The 13,034-nt window shown below is 37.5% G+C and overlaps 1 protein-coding gene across 6 annotated transcripts in view; it reads left to right on the top strand.

Moving 5' to 3' along the window:
- Nucleotides 1-13,034, top strand: part of CADM1 (cell adhesion molecule 1) — a 334,723-nt gene that overhangs the window by 107,922 nt on the left and 213,767 nt on the right. The window lies entirely within an intron of this gene.

The raw sequence follows: 13,034 nt of genomic DNA, 5'->3' as shown, positions 1-13,034 counted from the left end.
CCATGGCTCACGGGCCCAGCTGCTCCACGGCATGTGGGATCCTCCCGGACCGGGGCACGAACCCATGTCCCCTGCATCGGGAGGCGGACTCTCAACCACTGCGCCACCAGGGAAGTCCCCAGTTGAACTTTTATGTCTCATGCTTAGCAGTCCCTTTCTGCGTCCACCATCCCGTATCTTTTTTTTTAAAGCTTGATAAATTAATAGATTTTAATGTTAATTACAGTATTTTTAAATTGTTCCTTAAAATTTTATATATACCCCCACACACAGATCATATGTGTGTTGTGAGGGCACATCCCATGCCTTATACATGCCTTGTGTCTTTAGCAATATCCAGTTAATTGATACATTATGAACATGATGAGACTGTGGATTAATTTAGCTCAAAACTCTCTCTTTTCCCATTGCCTTATATTCTTTTTTTTTCTTTAACATCTTTATTGGAGTATAATTGCTTTACAAGGTTGTGTTAGTTTCTGCTGTATAACAAAGTGAATCAGCTATATGTATACATATATCCCCATATGTCCTCTCTCTTGCGTCTCCCTCCCACCCTCCCTATCCCACTCCTCTAGGTGGACACAAAGCACCGAGCTGATCTCCCTGTGCCATGCGGCTGCTTCCCACTAGCTATCTATTTTACATTTGGTAGTGTATATATGTCCATGCCACTCTCTCACTTCGTCTCAGCTTACCCTTCCCCCTCCCCGTGTCCTCAAGTCCATTCTCTACATCTGTGTCTTTATTCCTGTCCTGCCCCTAGGTTCTTCAGAATCTTTTTTTTTTTAGATTCCATATATATGTGTTAACATACGGTATTTGTTTTTCATTTTCTGACTTACTTCATTCTGTATGACAGTCTCTAGGTCCATCCACCTCACTACAAATAACTCAATTTCGTTTCTTTTTATGGCTGAGTAATATTCCATTGTATATATGTGCCACACCTTCTTTATCCATTCATCTGTTGATGGACGCTTAGGTTTGCTTCCATGTCCTGGCTATTGTATTTAGTGCTGTAATGAGCATTGTGGTGCATGGCTCTTTGAATTACACCATCCCATATCTTGATACATAGACTTTTCATTGTGGGGAGAGGGCAACGTCATTTTCCTGGAAGCTGTTCCTTTTGTGGTTAACTAAGGTAGAGGAGCCGTTCTAGTCAATATTTCCATGCTTCTACCCCCAAAGTGTTGGTTCAAATGATCAGAATCCATCTTGGGATGTTGCATATTACCCATTAGTTACCAGTCTTCTGCAGGGGAAGAATTGAAACAGAAGAGAGCTAAACAGGATGGGTTTTTAAATTCTAGCACTGAGTAGCAACTGCTAGTCAAGATTTTTTTTGGCGGTTTGTTAGAATCTCATTTTAAAGCAATAACACACTCAGAGTTGTATTCAAACACTGAGATAAATGCATCAACCTAAATTCATGGTTTTGTTTTTTTCCATGTAGCTGCTAATTATTGAACATAACGAGGCTTATTCATAATTTCTTTTCTCCTGCTTGATAGCCATAATCTTGTATTTGTGCTGCTGTCATTCCCATGGTAACAGACTAATGTCTGAAGCATCAGATTGTTAAATACAGAACAGTACATTAAAATAATGCTAAGGTTCTGACTTAACAGAGAGACTTTCACTCTGGGGCAAACTTCAAAATAGAGAACACTTATGCAAAAAGATATTTACTCGACCAGTAATGTTTAGTATTCCCATAGCTATTATGGAAGAGATTTGTTTGAATTATAGCCTCTTCCTTCCTGGCCCATCATCTCCTTTGGCTTTGCAGCCAAGTCTTAATCTGGTGTTTATGATGTCAATCTGTTGCCATGGGACGTATTCTGTCACAGATGCATCGTGACTTCACTGCAGGATAGAGGCAGAAGAAAATTTAGGGCAAGAGAACAACTCTAAAGTTAATTTCTAGCATATCTGTTCTGCCAAGAAGTATTCCATTCACCTTTATGTGGTATTAAAAAAAAAGTTAGTTAAGCAGTGCTTTGTCGAAGGTTGGTCTGTCATAAACGTCGTTGAAATCACCAGAATGCCAAAAGCCAGCCCAGAGGAAAAATGTTATGCAGCTTAACCTTAGGTCTTTGAAGAGTGATCCAGATTTATCTGTTTAATCCTATGCTACAATAAGGAAGCAAACCATGTTTGTAGCACATAAATTGATGCACCGATTTTCCTGATTTTCTCTAAGAGAATTTCTTGTATCTTAATGTGATGTGATCGCACGCACAAGGATGTGCTTGTGCCCTTTGCTTCCACCACCATTAGCAACTATGTCTTTACTATTCACGGAAATCTGTGGAAGCACTGCCAAACTCAGAGTGTCTTTGAAGCCAAATTTTATAGTGCTCATAAGCATGTTAGCATTATAGTTCCTCTGGGGCCCCTTCATCATCTGGTATCTGGGACATTCTCCCATTTGGATGGCATAAAAATAATCCATACTCTTTCCTAGGGATGACAGATTTCCGCAGACTGAAGCTAAGTACATAGGTGGTGCTCTGTACATGATGAACTCTATGAATGTCATGAACCAGTAGTACAAACAGAACACATGCACCTTTAACCATTTTTCTTTTTAGAGGTATAGGACATAGAAAGAGCCAGAGGGGAAGAAAATGATATGTAATGAGTAAGATCTTTTGGACACCTTTAAGTTATATGTACAATCAGAAAATTAGCTTCAGTAAGTCCTTTTTAAAATGGAATTAAGGGTTTAGGATATTCTTCTTTCCCTCCTTCTCCATGTGTGTACTTAATAGATAGAGAGGGTTTTAATGTTATTTCCCTTATTAGAAGAAAACTAAGGTAGGTGAGGCTAAGCAAATTCATGTTCTTCAAACATCTCTTTCTAATTGCTGCCAGTTTGTCACTAGAAAGCTGTGATAATCACCTTGGAATCTGCATCACCTCATTTTGAGTTTATAATAAGACTCTCTCCCTTCTGCGTCTTCACCCAAATCAGCATCCTTCTCAAAGGAATGATGCTGTGCAGTATAAACTCATGTCAGCATAACGTGCCGTGTACCTTGATAATGATTTTTTCCAGCATTTTGTTGAGCCAGCTTCAGTAGTGGCTGTGAGTATATGTGTAAATGATTTTCTTTAAAAAAAGCAGAGATTACTGCATTGGTTGAGTTGCATTTCTTTTTATTTCTCTTTTTCCCTTTCTTTTCTTTTTTAATTCCCTGGGATGACATCTATGGTAAATCTCAAAGGAGAAAGAAGAATTTACTTGGTTTTCTATACTTTGTGTCAGTGGTTCCCGAACCTGTGGAGCCTCAAAAACTCCGATGCCTAATTTCATTCCTCAAAGATTGTGGTCTACACTACTATATGTAAAATAGATAACCAACAAGGACCTACTGTATAGCACAGGGAATATACTCAATATCTTATAATAATCTATAAGGGAAAAGAATCTGAAAAAGAATATGTGTGTATACACACACACACACGAAACTGAATCATTTTGCTGTACACCTGAAACTAACACAACATTGTAAATCAACTATACTTCAATTAAAAAAAAGAGGGAAAAAAAGAGCTAAAAGCAAGTGGGACAAAATGTTAGCAATTGTCAATTCTGGATGTGTTGATACATGTTAAAAAAAAAGATTGTGGTCTAATTGTTCGGGGGTGGGACCTGGCCTTTGGAATTTTTAAGAGCTCTCCAGATGATTCTAATATCCAGACAAATTTGGTAATCCTCTGCTTTATATGTAGTAATGGCTGAAAATTAAGATGTCAAGGACAAGTCGAAGTATCACAGATATGTTTGATTTTTATAAATCTGCTTTGTCTCTCCTTACTTTATGCTGAATCTCCCTGGTATTCTCTCACTTTCTCTTTCATAAACACACCAATAAAATAATCCAGAAGTTCTGACACACTATTTCATCTTTTTCTTCTGGAATGAGAACATTGGGTGGGCAGTAATTACCTCTGATGTTTTCTTTGACATGCTACATTTGTCTGTTAAAAAAATTGACTCCAAAATTTTAGAACATTTTGAATTAAGACTACGAAAGAAAAACAAAGCCCACAGCTAGTAGGGAAAAGAACAGAGTTCCTGTTTCAGAAACTTGATTAGCAGTGGAAATTGAACTTGAGTTTTTGACATTGGGTTCCACATGATGCACCATCGTGCTCAGCCTGTATGCAAATTGTTTTCCTTAAGCTCTTTATAAATGATGAGATGACATTAAAAGAATTGTTTAATCATGTTTTCATTTTTCAATATGTAATGCTAGAGGAGAAGAGGAAAAGTAGATTTCTTCATCTCATAAAACAAAGTACTTTTGCAATAAAGTTCTGACTAAAACTTAACCCGGCGTTTTTTCATTTACCTTGGTTATTGCTTTTCACGTGTCTTGTGGTACTTGTAAACATGATTTTCCCTCTGGAGCTAGATTCAAAGCAAAGGTTATAAAGGAAAGTCTTGGTATCCAAGCATCATGCTTCTGTTGTTTAACCTTAAGAAATAGATTTGAGCTTAAAAGAAAAGTAATAGGTTTGCTTGAATTTTCTTACCTTTTCTTCGCAGTTGCTTTTACTGCCTCTATGGATAGCCCTAAAACTTGGTTTAGATAGAGATCTGATGTAATTTCATGAAGCAGTGCTGTCAGATGACTGCAAAGGATGTTCATATTTGTTGACACAGTCCTGTAGATTTCCAAAGAGCATGAGCAGATGTTAGTCTGTAGGTCTCTATCTGTAAGCACAACCATCTTCTTTGTTTTGAATGTTTAAATTTGTTTTAGAGTGGTTTTAGAATGGTTAAATGATTACTGTGCCTGTACAGATTAAGAAAAAGGGCTTTCCTAAGAGCTTGGGTAGTTTTTCTTCTGACCATCTATAAAGATAGAGTTATTTTTATAAATTCAGCCTTTTCCTACCAGGTGATTTATAGCTGTGTTCAGTGACTCTATATTTGGCTGATTTATTGAAAAGTCCATTTATTATCAATAATTTTAGTTTATATTCATGGAGAAGGACAGTGCTAAATGCCATAAGTATTTTGTATTTTCTCTCTTTTTTATTTTAGACTTGTTTCTCTTTTATTGCTATGTGAGTTAGGAAATAAAACTTACAACATTCCTTGTGTAAAGATTCCCTGTCTAATTTCATACTGAATTTTAAAAGAAAAATTCTAAGGATATACTTTTGGAATGAAAGGACCCTATAGAGGTTATTCAGGGCTGTGGTTTCTTAATTTCTGTTTTTTATTTAAGGGGATTAAGGATGTTCTATTTCTTAAGAATGCTACTTTTGTGTTTTTGCAGATGTTACTAACATTTGCACGTTTTTTTCAAGACTTTTCTTTACAAGATTTTCTTCTTGATAATATTGACAACTCTTAAAAGCATATTTTGGGGCTTCCCTGGTGGCACAGTGGTTGAGAGTCCGCCTGCCGATGCAGGGGACACGGGTTCGTGCCCCGTTCCGGGAGGATCCCACATGCCGCGGAGCAGCTGGGCCTGTGAGCCATGGCCTCTGAGCCTGCGCGTCCGGAGCCTGTGCTCCGCAACAGGCGAGGCCACAGCAGTGAGAGGCCCGCGTACCGCAAAAAAAAAAAAAAGCATATTTTTTCTCTTCTATGAAATCTTTCTTTCATTTAAATTTTTTTCTATTATATAGGTAGAACATGTTTAAAATAAATAAGAAAATTCATAAAAGTATAGTGTAGAGAATAAAATTCATCTATAATCCTACCTCGTAGATAAACACTCTAGATAATAATATTTTCTGACTTCCTTGAATACTGCCCTCCATGGTTCAGAACAGATTGGCTTGCTTTCATTTATTTGACGTCGTGTTATTCACATTCTTGTCTTTATAAAAGTTCTTCAAGCATACATTTTAAAGACTGTATAATAATTAATTTAGTGGCTGGGCCATAATTGAACCGTTTGTCCATTGTTAATCCCCTACATTGTTTCTAGAATTTTGCTGTTATAAATAATGCTTTGATGAACATCTTTGTATTTGATCTTTGTCTATATTTCAAAGTACTTCTTTGGAATAAGGTTTCACAAAATGAAATTCCTAGGTTAGAGATATAGACCTATTTAGCTCTAAATTCTTATTTCCAAATTATTCTCTAGAAAGGTGGTTTTAATTTCACTCCTACTGGCTGGGAATGACCATTTTACTGCACTGTCATTGTGCTGTGAAGTTTCAGTTTTAAAAATCTTTGCTAATTACCCAGTGGAAAAAAATCTCATTTTGTTTTATTATTTATCTGATATTAGTGAGTTTATTTTTCTTAACCATTTGCTGGGTTTTTTTAGCAGCTGTTGTTTAGGTTCTTTACTCATTTCTGAGTCAGTGTTTGAGCGGTGTGGGGGGAGAGAGAGTGTTTGTGTGTGTGGTCTTTAATCAATGTAAATAGGCTTTTTATAGTAAAGATAATAACCCTTTATCTGATCTATTACAACTGTTTAAAGATTCCCTGCCTAATTTTTGCCTTTTCTGTTTGAATAAGAAGAGCTTTAAGAAATCATTTAGCTTAATGAATGATTCATTCATTTAACTGACATTTATTGAGTGTCTATTATGTACTGGATACACAGGTATATTAGTGAACTAAACAGGCAGATATCCCACCCTCTGTAGAACCTACAATCAGGGAGGGCAGAGGAAGGGGTGAGTGAGAAATAAGCAATTAACATAATAAGTGAGCAAATTATATAGTGTTTTGAGTGTGAGAACAACTATGGAAAAAATAGAGTAGGGTGAGGGGGGCTGGGAGTGCTTGGGTGGGGTTACAGTTTTAAATGGGACGGTCAGCATTGGGTAGAATGAGAATATGACAGCTGAACAAGATTTGGATTTATTGTTTTTACTTTTGTAGAACTCTTTATTCTTAGTGGTGGTATTGTCCCTGTAGCCCTACTATTCTGTTTTCTTTCTTTCTTTCTTTCTTTTTTTAAATAATCAGGTTTAATTCTGTGCTATGCAGGTTATCTCTTTTCTGGGATGGCCAACAGAAATCCATCACCTTGGTCCAGAGCCTTCCATACACATTGCTGGAGGGTTTCTGAAGCAGGTCTTTCTGTCTGAATGCCTCTGTTGGTAGGTTCTCTGCTTTTTATCGGGGCCCCACCAGCTGCAGCACCAGAGCGGTGGCTTTGTGGCCTCTGTACGTCAGAATATGTAGAGCTTTAAAGAAGCTTTATAAATGTGGAGAGTGGGGAGGCAAGTGGTAAAACTGGAGTGAGATTTCTTCACCACTCGGTAGGAAATAGTCTAGTCTATCCCACAGTAAGTCCTAGTGTTACATTCTGTTTCAGGGGAAAACGGGAAGGACAGTGATGGGAGTGAATTTTCAGTTTTCATTATTTATGTGTTGAAATTGTAGGGGTTCCCCCTTTCCCTTCCTCCTCTTCTTTTTTGCCTTTTCCTTCTCCTTTTATTTCTACCCCTTTTTCATGCTTAATTTTAGAATTTGATAATGTTGCTGGGTGTTACTTATTCTCTGGCGTAACCATTGCAGTTGCTTCTTGGAGCTGTGTTCCCAGTATTCATATTTGAGAATGGTACTATGTTGTTTTGTCATGCATCACTCAAGTCTGAAAGGCCATTGTAACCATTTTGCTGATAAAGAACATGAATGCCAAGAAGAAATAGTGGTAAACTAGACAGCCCTGAGAATTGTGCTGCCTTAAAAGGGAACATGGGATCATAGAGACATTCTTTATTTCTGTTCATTCAAATTGATGAATTCTTTAAATTGTATGTCTAATTCTCATTTTTTGTAGTTAAGTGCAGGTAGGTTATAAGATTCTAGGAATTAATGCACATTGATTTCTTTCACAAGTTTGGAGACAATTGTTGATTCATAAAACATGACAGGAACTTTGGGTAATTGTCAATTTTTCTTCTTTGCATTCCTATTGCTTTGCTATTGCAGTCATTAAATTGGTTCAGTTTGAAATCTGAATGAGAAATTAGTGTATTCTTATGAATGTACCTCACATAAACTTTAAATGAAGTGTTTGAGTTTTTCATCCAAAGCAGGTTTGGCAAAAGAATGTTAATTATTTCATTGACTGAGTTATGAGGTTCAGTCGAAGTTCAAGATTACTCACACCAGAGTATATTGAGAAATAAATATAATTAAATGTTTCCAAATGTGCGTATCTTAAACAAGAACTGAGCTCTAATAATTGTTTCATCGAGAAGCTTCCTCTTTTGTTTACCGTACTCACTTCTCTTAAAAACCCCATTAAAAAAGATAGCCTGACCTTTTTGGCAGTGACTGTGGGAGCCTCACGTGCTATTAGAAAATGAATGGTGGTGTGTTTCCGTTTTCCGTTCAACCTTTCAGTTAACCAAATGTTTACATCTCATCATTTTCGCCTACTTTTTAAAAGCCCTGAAGTTTTCTCCCCCCTCCCCCTCCCTCCCTCCCTCTCTCCCAGCACACATGTACACACACACCTCCTCTCTCTACCTTCCCCCGCCCCGCCGATGAATACCACAATGAACCCTGTATGTAGACGCAAGTTCTCTGCCAGAATAATTGGGCTGGTCCATTTCCACCTGTGGAACACCAGCGCTGCTGACCAGGACCGAACTGAAGGATTTCAGCTAGAATGTGTGCTCCCTGGCATCTGAGCAACGGTAGTGAGAAGTGTACTTTTGAGCTTAGCCAGGTGCGGTGCGGTAGACTGCGGCCACCACCATGTGCTAGTCCCTGTTGGTGCCCTGCTTCTCTTTTTCCCCTCCTTCGAGGTTGGGAGTGTGTGTGTGGGGGGATGGGATGGTGTAAAGTGATCTCACCATCTTCCTGTGGCTCAGAATAGGGAGAAAGGAGGCATCTGTGGCTCATGAAATGTATGGTTCACCACCTTAAGTAAGTTCTACTAGAGACCACCATCTCCTAGTATGACTCCCCATTTCTCTGTTTTATTTCCCATCTTTGGGACCAGAAGTAGCTCAAATTAAATTTGGATGGTTGAGGGAACTATATTCAAAGTCCTGTGATAAACCATAATGGAAAAGAATATGAAAAGGAATGTAGTCATCTATATATATGTGTAACTGAATCACTTTGCTGTACAGCAGAAATTAACACAACATTGTAAATCAGCTATACTTCAATAAAATAAATTTAAAAAAATAACTAAATAAATTTGGATGGTCGGACATCCACAGTATTTCCTTTTTACAGCAGATGTCCCTGAAGAACTAGTTTAATAAGTAAATTACACTTATTTCTTTTTACTTCTATTATATTATTATTCTAAGAATAAACCTTACTTTTATCGTAACATTGTAATACAAGCATTACACATCTGAAACCTGCAGAAAGCAGAAGGGAAAAAAGTCCTCAATAAGCCATCTCTGGGAGGAATGACCAGTGTTGGCATTTTCTTGTGTTTCTTTGTAACCTTTTTTCTGTGATTTTTTTTTCTCTTTGTCTGCTTTACCTACATGTGATCATGCTATATATCATCTTTAATCCTGTTATTTTCACTTAATATTATATAACATATTTCCGATTGTTATTATAAACTTTTGTACACACATTTAAAGACTGCATAGTGTCCTTTTCTTAAAAAATAAATTTATTTTATTTATTTAGTTTTGGCTGCATTGGGTCTTCGTTGCTGCTCCTGGGCTTTCTCTAGTTGCGGCGAGCAGGGGCTGCTCGTCATTGCGGTGGCTTCTCTTGTTGTGGAGCACGGGCCCTAGGTGCGCGGGCTTCATAGTTGTGGCATGCGGGCTTCAGTAGTTGTGGCTCGCGGGCTCTAGAGCGCAATCTCAATAGTTGTGGTGCATGGGCTTAGTTGCTCCGCGGAATGTGGGATCTTCCTGGACCAGAGATTGAAGCAGTGTCCCCTGCATTGGCAGGCAGATTCTTAACCACTGTGCCACCAGGGCAGTCCCTGCATAGTGTTCTTTTGAATTTACACAGCATAATTTAATTAACCATTACCCCAGTTTTTTAAAAATACATATGGTATTTTTTTTGCTTTTATAAACAATACTGTAACAAACATCTTTGTGCATAACACTTTCTCCACATTTAGGTGATCTTAACAGAGACAAAGTATGAGATAAGCGTGAGATTAGGAACACTGAATCTGTCATTTTAAGTTCAGTGGGTTGTATGCAAGAGGAGGTTGACCTTTTCTTTTTTTTTTTTTTTTTTTACTTTTTTGGGAAATAGTTTCAAACTTACTGAAAAGTTGCAGGAATAGTACAAAAAACACCCATATTCCCTTTATACAGATTGACCTCTTGCTGACCTTGGGCTGTGTATGCTTTATGGTTTGTGTGTATGAACATTCCTTCCCTCTGTTTTCTTTCCCCATCTTTAGCTATGCATTTTTTCCCTAAATCATTTGAGAGTAAGCTGCATATATCATGTCTCTTTGCTTCCAAATACTTAAGAGTGTATTTCCAAAAAATAAGAACATTTTCTTATATAACTACAGTACACTTAGTAACTCTAGGAAACTCAACATTGATATAATGCTATAATCTTGTGTCCATATTTCAGATTGGTCAGTTGATCTAGTGATTTCCTTTTTGCCATTAATCCTCCTGCAGTACTAGGTCCATTCCAGGATCACACATTGCATTTAGTTGTTGTATCTCCTCTAATGGGGCTGTCTTTGTCTTTTATGACACTGACATTAAAAAATGTATAGGACCCCCCCCTTTTTTTTTAATAAAAATGTGCTCATTTGGGTTCGTCTGATGTTTCCACATGGTGAAATTAAGGCTATGTATTCCCAGCTGGAATAATAATTAAGTGACATGTCCTTCTTGGAGTATTGCAACCAGAGGTACCCAGTGTCCTTCTGCCCTTCATTGGTAATATTAAATTTGATTATCTGGTCAAGGTGTTAGCTGATTTTTCCACTGTATAGTTACTCTACTTTCCCTTGCAACTAATAAGCAAACTGTGGAGAAATGCAAATATCTTATTCCTCTTCAAAAATTTCCCCTTAGGTTTAACTTCTCTTGATGCTTCTTGCATGAACTGGTCTTTCCTATGATGAGTTGGAATTAGAGCATCAACAATTACCAGTCAGCAGTCAGCATTCTCCTTTAAAGAAGAATCCTTCATCCCACCCACCACCCATCCTTCCATCCATCCATGATCTGTCTCTTCTATCATTGGTATTGACTCTTAGACTCCCCCTTTTTATGGTTTATTAATTATTACTTTTCTTAAATATCTTTGTGCTCAAATTCTAGATTTAATCAATGAGAGCCCCTTCAGGTGGTTTCCTGTGTTCTTTTGACGTGCCCCCACCATTTTCTTTTCTTTGAGTGCTAACTTTCTTTCTGACATAAGATGTTCTAGTCTCATCTTGTACCTTCTCTGCCATAGCCCTGTAATCAGCCATTTCTGTGGAGATTTCTGGTTCCTTTTAGAGGAGAATGGTCTTAGAAACTGATGTTGCAGTGCTCGGTGTGCTACTTACTAAGAGAGCAGATTCGCTTCTAGGGTCAGAGTTAGGAAAAAGACCAGGAGCATGTGCGCTTGCGCACATGTCCGTAGTTTAGAAGTTGTGAGTTTGCCCTAGTGCTTCCAAGTCCAAACGTTTGATTCTCCTTCTTCCACATTGAAAACCCTGGCTCCTAATACAGTTACTGATTTACTCAGTCTTACAGTACATCTAAACATAGTTCCAGAATCGCTTCACTCATACCACTACGGAAAACAAACTACTAAAAAAAAGTTCAGGACATGTTTGCTGTTTTCCCTTCATGCCTTCTTAGCATGCAGAATATAGTAAAACACTGAGGTCAAACCTGTATCTTTTTCTCCTCTCCTTCATAGTGGTTATGTCATTAATTTCAGGGACATTTGTGTTCATTTCCTTCAGTTTGCTTTCAATTTTAGGTTTTTTTCCCCACCCTTGTTTATTTTAATATTAATTTTTGAATATGTAAAACATTAATATGCTTCCCAAGTACCAGACTCTATATAAAGGTATACTGAGACATGTATCACTGTAGAAGGTTGGTCATTTATTTAAAGGAAATGTGGTCCATTCTCTTAAAGTTTAAAATCATCCCCTTATTTTATTCTTCGAAAATTTTTTTCATAATCAAGCATATTTCTCAGGAATTCAAAGGGGACAAAAGCCTCTCTTGATTCTTGCATCCACCCTCAGTTTTTGGTACAGTAGATAATCAGGAGCATTTGGTTCACAGACGGGGAAAGTGCCAGGTAATTTGTGACATGCCCTTTCTTAGCCCCTTTGTCTGTGTATCTTGGGGACTAAGTTCCCTAATTCCATACACCATTGTTACCTGTTTGGCTTTTTTCTCTCTTTGACTCCTTTATAAACTTCCCAGTGATACATTTCACTAGTTTCCACCATTCTAGTTTCAAAAAAACATCTTTCAGTGGTGGGCATATCAAATGATTGCATTTATTTAATAGTTAAGCTCCTTATTTAAATATCTTTTGGTTTTTTTTCAAAAAGAAGGCTTAAAATGTATTTAATATAAAAAGGCTGGCATATACTCTAGCTCCATATGGGATATGAGTCTGTTCTCCCACTTTGGGTCATGGTGAAATATATAGTTTTTCTTTATTAGATATTTGGAAATTGTGGACTTGCCCATGAGATATCCTTATATCTTCCTCTTGTTCAGAATTACAATTGGGGTTTATGGAATGATGGACTCACAACAGTTAATCCTGAATGACTAAATAAACTGCCAGGTAGCTTCAGGTGAAATGGTGTTCCAGGAAAGACTTGATTAATAGAAATACGGGCACAATGAACTTCGCAGTTGCTCCTTTCAGTCCGGCAGGTCATTTTGTTAGAGGTATCCTGTGTAATCTTAATATCAGAATGTGTCCGATTTTGTCCTGTTCTTATATAGGAAAAATCCCAGTGAACAGAAAGAAATAAAGCAGCTTGTACACCAGAAACACTTAAGAATTAGTGTCTGAGAGGCTGTCAGCAAGCTTTATTTGTATTTTTGATACTGGCCAGTTGTGACTCTTGTAAGGCGAAGAATTAGAAATGGATATG

This window comes from Orcinus orca, chromosome 8 (genome assembly GCF_937001465.1).
Source record: "Orcinus orca chromosome 8, mOrcOrc1.1, whole genome shotgun sequence".
NCBI classification, from domain to species: Eukaryota; Metazoa; Chordata; class Mammalia; order Artiodactyla; family Delphinidae; genus Orcinus; species Orcinus orca.
This window is presented reverse-complemented; position numbering and strand designations above follow the sequence as displayed.